This window comes from Hyaena hyaena, unplaced genomic scaffold, assembly GCF_003009895.1.
Source record: "Hyaena hyaena isolate Hyena2069 unplaced genomic scaffold, ASM300989v1 scaffold_1320, whole genome shotgun sequence".
NCBI classification, from domain to species: domain Eukaryota; kingdom Metazoa; phylum Chordata; class Mammalia; order Carnivora; family Hyaenidae; genus Hyaena; species Hyaena hyaena.
This window is the reverse complement of record NW_024081945.1, coordinates 68,721-76,099: the sequence shown is the minus strand read 5'-3', so window position 1 is coordinate 76,099 and position 7,379 is coordinate 68,721.

Genomic DNA, 7,379 nt, shown 5'->3' with positions numbered 1-7,379 from the left:
ATGTGTGTTGTAATGAGCGCTATGCTGTATTATCATGACTCCGATATGATCAAATGCTGGTTATATATTTGAGACTCCTGAAACGAACTAAAAGGATGACAAGGATTAAAGACATATTAAATGTTAGATCCTTAATCATTTTTCACACATTTTATGGCTAGCCTATCCTTTCTCACAACTCTGTGAGGTTGAGATGATGACTGGCGGAAAATAGTCAACTAATTAAATTTTAGACTTTCAAAAAGGTCAAAATAGTACGGCATATTACTATACTTCACAGAATAAATGGAGCATGCAAATGCCAATACTCCATTCTAGTGACAAAAGCAGGGGGAAAAGTGAAAGGAAATTGAGCAAAATTGTCTCATTGCATCAGGTGTGGCAATCAAAATCTAGAATTTTAACTGCATAGTGAGCTATTTGTTAGAAAATGGCAAAGACTGCTTATGTTTTTACAACCATATCTTTAAAGTTATGCCTAGGTTCTATTTCTTGAATATAGCTTAAACAACTATAGATTATAAAAATGCTATCAAGCATAAATTATAATCTATATTTCTAAAATATGTACTTCTAGGTTACATATGAGATAAATTCTCCCTTAAGCACATGTCTTACAAGCTTTACTTAAAGTTTTATGTAACAAACAGGTGGGTTGCCACGTTCTATCCATTTAAGGAATAACCATAAGTATGGTCAGATGGGACAAAATAGCCTACATATATAGTACATTAAAAAAAATGCCAAAATCATAAAATGTGCATAGTCATTACATATACCTTTTATCTTATATCAGTACAATTCTTAGCGTTTCTAATGTTTTTTATGTATATATACATTTTTTAAAAAGCACTAAACTCAAATACACCTTTTGAGCTTCTTGCTGTTTTCCTTGATCTTCTCTAGCAACCTAAATGCCATTTACCACCCATCTCTCTTCAAGGCTCATTTCTTCCAATTTCACTTTTTTAAAAAAAACTGTTCTAATGACTGATGTTTTCCTCTTTAAAATGCTAGCTTATAGTAGACCTTAGTAAAATTGTTTCAATAAGATAATGCATGTAAAGCATGTATCACAGGACTTGACACAGAGCAGATGCTTTAGGAAACATGGTCTTTTACTGGATTGGCTTTGGAAGCATGACCTACATTAGCTGGAAACTGCAATCTCGCTTTTCATAATTATATATCCTTCAGAATATTGTCCAACCTCTCCAACTAAGCATCAGTTTTTGAATGTATAGAATGTGCAAAATGATAGCTATCTCATAAGGTTACTGAGGTGATGATATATAATTTTTAAGATGCTAAACACATGAACTTTAATCAGTGCTCAGCAAAGGGTTATTTCCCTCTTACCATTTTAGTACAACTCTGCATTCAATTATTTCAATTTTCCTGAACTTTCCCAAGCTCCTGTATGTATACAGAATTAAAGCAAAACGCTGTATTAAATCCTATTGTTGCTATAACCAATTACCATAAGCTTAGTGGCTTTAAACAACACAAATCTATAATCTGAATAATTCTTATAGGTCAGAAGTCTGACATGGGACTCATTGGACTAAGATCAAGACGTTAGAGTACTGTGTTTCTTTCTGGAGGCTTTGGGGAGATTTTGTTTGATTCAGTTGTTGTTTTTTATCATTATAGAAGCAAAGTCTCTGTTTTCTTGCAGGCTCTAAACTGCAGGTCAATCCCAACTTTTAAAAGCCACCTCACTCCTTGCTCTGTGAACCCCTCATCCTTCTTCCAAGAAAGTAATGCCAGGTCAAACCCATATCACCCCTCATCTTCTTGGACTTTAAAACCCTGAGTGATTAGATTAGGCCTGCCTGTATTTTCCTGAATAATCTTCAAATATCAAAATTTATAACCTTAATCACATATGCAAATTCTCTCCTGCAGCACTCAGTAATATATTTACAGTTTCCAGGGATTAGAATTTGGGCATCTTTGAGGAGGTCATGATTCTGCCATCCATACCCTGTGTGGAATCATGTTACAGGACTTGTCTTTTCGACACGTTATATTCAGACAAGTACACTGTTTCCACTATGTCGAGAATGATTATTAGCAGTTAATCTTGTCCAAGAATTTCCCAGGAGTGCTACCAACAGAGGAACATATGTTTCCTTCCAAATAATGGATTAAGTAACAGTGCTAACCCATAGCATTAAACTAAAATAGCCAATGAAAATTACTTTTTCCTTTCCTTCCTTGCATCACCTACAATCCACTGCTATTTGAAGACGTCCTATATTTCATGACTTATGATGATTTACTACCTTATCCTTGCCTCTTTTGTTCCTGATCACAATTACAATGATAAACTTATATATATTTATTACATTCTAAACTAAACTATCAACCTAATTGCTACATGGTCCAATTTAAAGGATAATTCTCAGGTTTTACTTTACATCTAACTTTTAATAGGTTTCATATCTGATATTCCATTTTTAGTATTACTATCAATCATGAAAAATATTCCTCTGCATTCTATATACTGCTCATCCTATCAGTATTTTGAGAAAACCATCATAGGTTCAATTTTCTTTTTCCTCATTCAAATTTGAAATCAGAAATGAATTATCTAGACTTTTTCTTATAATACTTATTTCTCCAATTCTTTTTTTCCCCATAGAGATCTCTCTCTGGTATTAAATAGCTGAATTTGAGTCCTACTCTATTTCACTCTTAGCACCATGACCTATTCAATTTGGTTAGCTCATTCCTGATCCTTTGAATTCCTCTTCACTGTCTCCTCTTCCTGACGCTTACAATTTCATTGTCAACTTTGCTCCTTCACCAATGCTGTGATTGTTTTATCACATATGTATTTATGCAACCCTGCCACTGGCCTAGAATTCCCCACAACTGCTACATTCGCTGGGTATCCAGTAGATATTTATATGGATGCGGGTTCAAAATTTGGTCAGATTTTTAACTTCATACTGAGATAACTGCTAAAAATTAGCACTATAATGAACTCATAATTTTAATATATAAACATATTTACCTATGTATGTTTATATAAACATGTATATATGTGTGAATATGTCTGTATATATACATAGAGAGTTATAGACATGCAGTCATATTGATGTGCATATACATGTATGGTAGAAATGATAACCCTCTAGTATAAATCAACAAATCTAGAGCTCCATTTGCTTTCTAAACACCATTCTTCAATATAAGGAAATGACTCCCCTAGAGACATGAATGATTTTAGGACAGAAGAAATGCAGTAAGAGCTGGAATGTCTTATGTTGTCAGAAAGTAAGGAAGTGACCTAAAAAAGATAGGAGCTTGTTTAAAGAACACAGAAGCCAAATAATCTAAAGAATCTCCTAATGGCAAAAGCTGGAAAAAATTTTAAATAGCAAAATAAATGATGGTATGGAATTTAAACCATAGAAGAAAATAAATATTTATAAATCACTTTTTGATAAAATAATTTATCAAAGAAATATATGGAGGATGACAAACTTCTTTCTTGAGGTACAATTCAAATTGATAAAGAAGGTAAGAAGAAAAGAGAAAATAGCAATTAACCAAACACTGCAATAGTAAATTTTAAAGACAAGATCCACTGATGGATGCTAAAATTATTAGGCAAAAGTTTGAGAAAAATCATGATTTCATAGTCTCAAAGTGTGTCCCCAAGATATTTATTAAATGCAGAGTGAAAGCTAGTAATTTTACCATGGAGAAACCTGAAAGAGGCCACCTTAGCTAAGTGATCAAGGTTAATAACAACTGTAGCAAAATATACTAACTTGATGAACTATTTTTTAAATTTTTATTTATTTCTGAGAGAGAGAGAGTGTGTGTGAGCAGGGGAGGGTCAGAGAGAGAGGGAGACACATAATCTGAAGCAAGCTCCAGGCTCTGAGCTGTCAGTACAGAGCCTACGCGGGGCTTGAACCCATGAACCGTGAGATCATGACCTGAGCCGAAGACGGATGCTCAACCAACTGAGCCACCCAGGCGCCCGTGAACTATTTGATATGATGAAATTAAAAGGATTCAGCATTATTTCTATCGTATTTTTTCAAAAGTCCCCAGCATCATTGCCATGATAAAAAAAATCATCGAACAAACTCAAATTAAGGGACATTCAACAAAATAACCCATCAATATTCTTTAGGAGGCAACATGATGAAAGACGAAGAAATGCTGAGAAAATCTTACAGACTTAGAAGATACCAAAGAGACATAATAACTATAAATAATGTGAATCCTAGATAAAAACCTGAAACAGAAAAAGGGGATTAGTAGAAAAACATGAAATGTCATTAGGCCTGTAATATGGTTAATAGTACTGTACCAATGTTAATTTCCTGCCTTTGACAATTGTACTATGGTTATATAAAATGCTAACAAAAGGAAAGCAGAATGAAGGAATAAGAAAACACTCTGTGATATTATGGCAACTATTATGTATGCTTTAAATTAATTCAAAATAAACAATTTTTTAAAACATGTAACGTAGTAAATGTTATTAGAACCATTTATTCATAGGCACAAACTACTACCTTGCAGGTGGTAATAATAATGGTAATAATATTAAGCACATATTACTTAGCACTCATTAATTTTAGTTTTTATTAAGTAATTCATATAATACTCATGGCCACAGCATGCAAGAAGTACTATTGAAATCAGCCTTGTTTTATATTGACAAAACAGAGGCAAGGAAAGAGTACTTTACTTTGAAAGCAGATGAAGCCCAAGCTTTTATGTACTATGCTGCATATCCTCTCCCTGTACGACACATACAAGCTTAACATACACTTCTTTAAGCTGATATTTGGACTGAAAGTTGTACAATTAAATTATTAACCTTTGAGAAATGAAGTTAAGAAATAAGTGAACATAATTTCCGAGTAAACAAGACATGCTATAACTAAAAATATATGTTGAATAATGAATAATAATGAAATTAATGAGAATATTTTCATGTCAGTTTCTATTCCTATTGTTTCAACTTTTATTTTTCTATGCTACTTAAAATATGGAATTATCACCATTTTTCTCTCTATTTAATGTTCCTGCATCTCAAATTTATATTACAGTCCTCCCTGCCTTTTCTCTATGTCTTTTTTTTCCTTTCTTTTTCTCCAACATTTCCTTAGAAGACCATAGATCTATCTCGTGTTGCTCCACCCCCTTCACTTACTCTATTCTTTTTTATGCCTTTTATAACTTGCTCTGGCTGGGAAGATAATAAGCCTCAATACTGTACATTTCTTCACATCACAGCAGCTATCAGAGTAAGCATTAATTTTCATCTTAAGTATCAATATAAATCTCACTTTAATATCATTCTGAAATGTTCCAGTAAAATCCTTATTCTTCCAGAAGGTCTTTCATAACCTCACAGCCATGATGAGTTTAGAAGTGACAAACAGCAAATTGTGTCCAACTCTGCAGTGGTTCTGACTCCCCCTTTTCTCTCCTTTTATCAGCCTCTCTAGAATAAAAAGGACAAAATTCACTGCTGAGAACCTTATAAATTTATATTGTGCTTTCAAATATAGAATAATAGTTCTTGTGGATGTGGGGGCTGAAAGTAAGAACTAGCTTCTACTTTACTAGTTCCGAGACCATAAGTACGTCACATTGGTTAATTGTTATACTAAAGGAATAGTGTTTTACCGAGCCTGAAAGCCGAACTTGCTAACCCTGTTTCAAAATGATAGGCTAGACTATGTACTCCTTCAAAACAAAACAAAACGAAACAAACAAAAACTCTTCACTTCCTTACTCAGATGTTCTTGTGTGAATAACACAGGTTTCTCCTGAGTTAAAGCAAGACCAACTTCTCTACATTTGTATGGATCAATGGCATCTTTTCTTTTTCTGCTTCACTATGGTATAATCACTAAATAAAAATTGTATATATTTAAGGTGTAGAACTTAATGTTTTGATATATGTATACAATATGAAATAATCATCACAATCAAGTTAACTAATATATCTATCACCTCACATAATTATCATGTTATTTTGTTATAGAAATAATTTAGATACATCCTCTTAGCAAATTTCAAATATAAAATACAGTATGTTGACAACAGTCACCATACTGTACATAAGATCTTTAGAATCTATTCATTCTACATAACTGAAAACTCATGTTTTTTCACCCTCATTTCCCACTTGCCCCTCACCTTAGTCCCTGAAAAACGCCATTCTACCCTCTCTGCTCCTGAGTGTAATTATTAAGATTACACATGTAAGTGAGTTCATGCAGTATTTGTGTTTCTGTTTTTGGCTTATTTCACTAAACATGATATCCTCCCAGATCATCCATGTTGTCAGAAATGACAAATTTTCTCCTTTAAAAAAAAGTCTGAGTAATAATCCAGATCAATGGGCATCTTAAAGTAAATACTTAAAAAAAAAAAAATCTCAGTATCAGCCACCATTGCTCCATGAGTCCTAACTATCCCCACAGCAGTCCACATTCCTCACTGCCTTCACTTTCTCTTGGCCCAACATGTAGAAATAGGCTGTTCACTAAAACCCTCCCTTTTGACTATGCCTTCTGTTTCCTACTGGGTCCCTGGCCAGTGCAATGTGAAATTTTCTTATATAAAATACTAATCATCTAAAAGAAAAATTTCCAGAAACAATTGGAAAACCTCTTGTTCACAGTTTATACATACCACACAAAAACACAACTTAAATGTATTGAATGTTAATGGATTATATTTTGATATTTTTTGAGCAGCTTGAGATTTATTGTAAGACCTATGAAAAGAGAAAATACAATATATGCTGCTTATGAGATGTTCAATTTTCAGAAGACTGATAATGCATCATGGTGGCTAATAACATATTTCTTTTTAATTCAGCGATCCAGAGAATCAGGGCTATTTGTATGAGGCTGGGAAGCTTGTGCAATGCTTAAATGTGCATGTGTATTTTCCTTTGTTACTTAAGGTTTATATGAATAGCCATCCTAATTGTAGTAGTCTCAAGTGCTCCCTTCCAACTAGTAGGGTAGAAACTAGGATACAGGTTCATATTAGCTATAGGTTTTCTCTCAGTGAAAAAAAAATTAAGGTTTGTCTATGGGAGGGAGCCTTAAGATATGTGAAAATTGGCAAGTGCCCCTAGTGAAAGCAAACAGAACACAAGGAATAGCTATCTAACAGAGTGAGAAAAAAGCATCTTGAAAACTTTGTGTCTAGGGATAAATAAGTATCCCAGTATTGAATATCTGGAGAATGGAGAGAGACATCTGTTTAGTCATGATTTCTCTCCCTGCTCACTAGCTTTGGAAAAATTGTTGGTATATGGCCAGTCAAGGTAGGGTAATATTTCAATTGGCTGCAATAGCATATATCACTAGTAACTAATT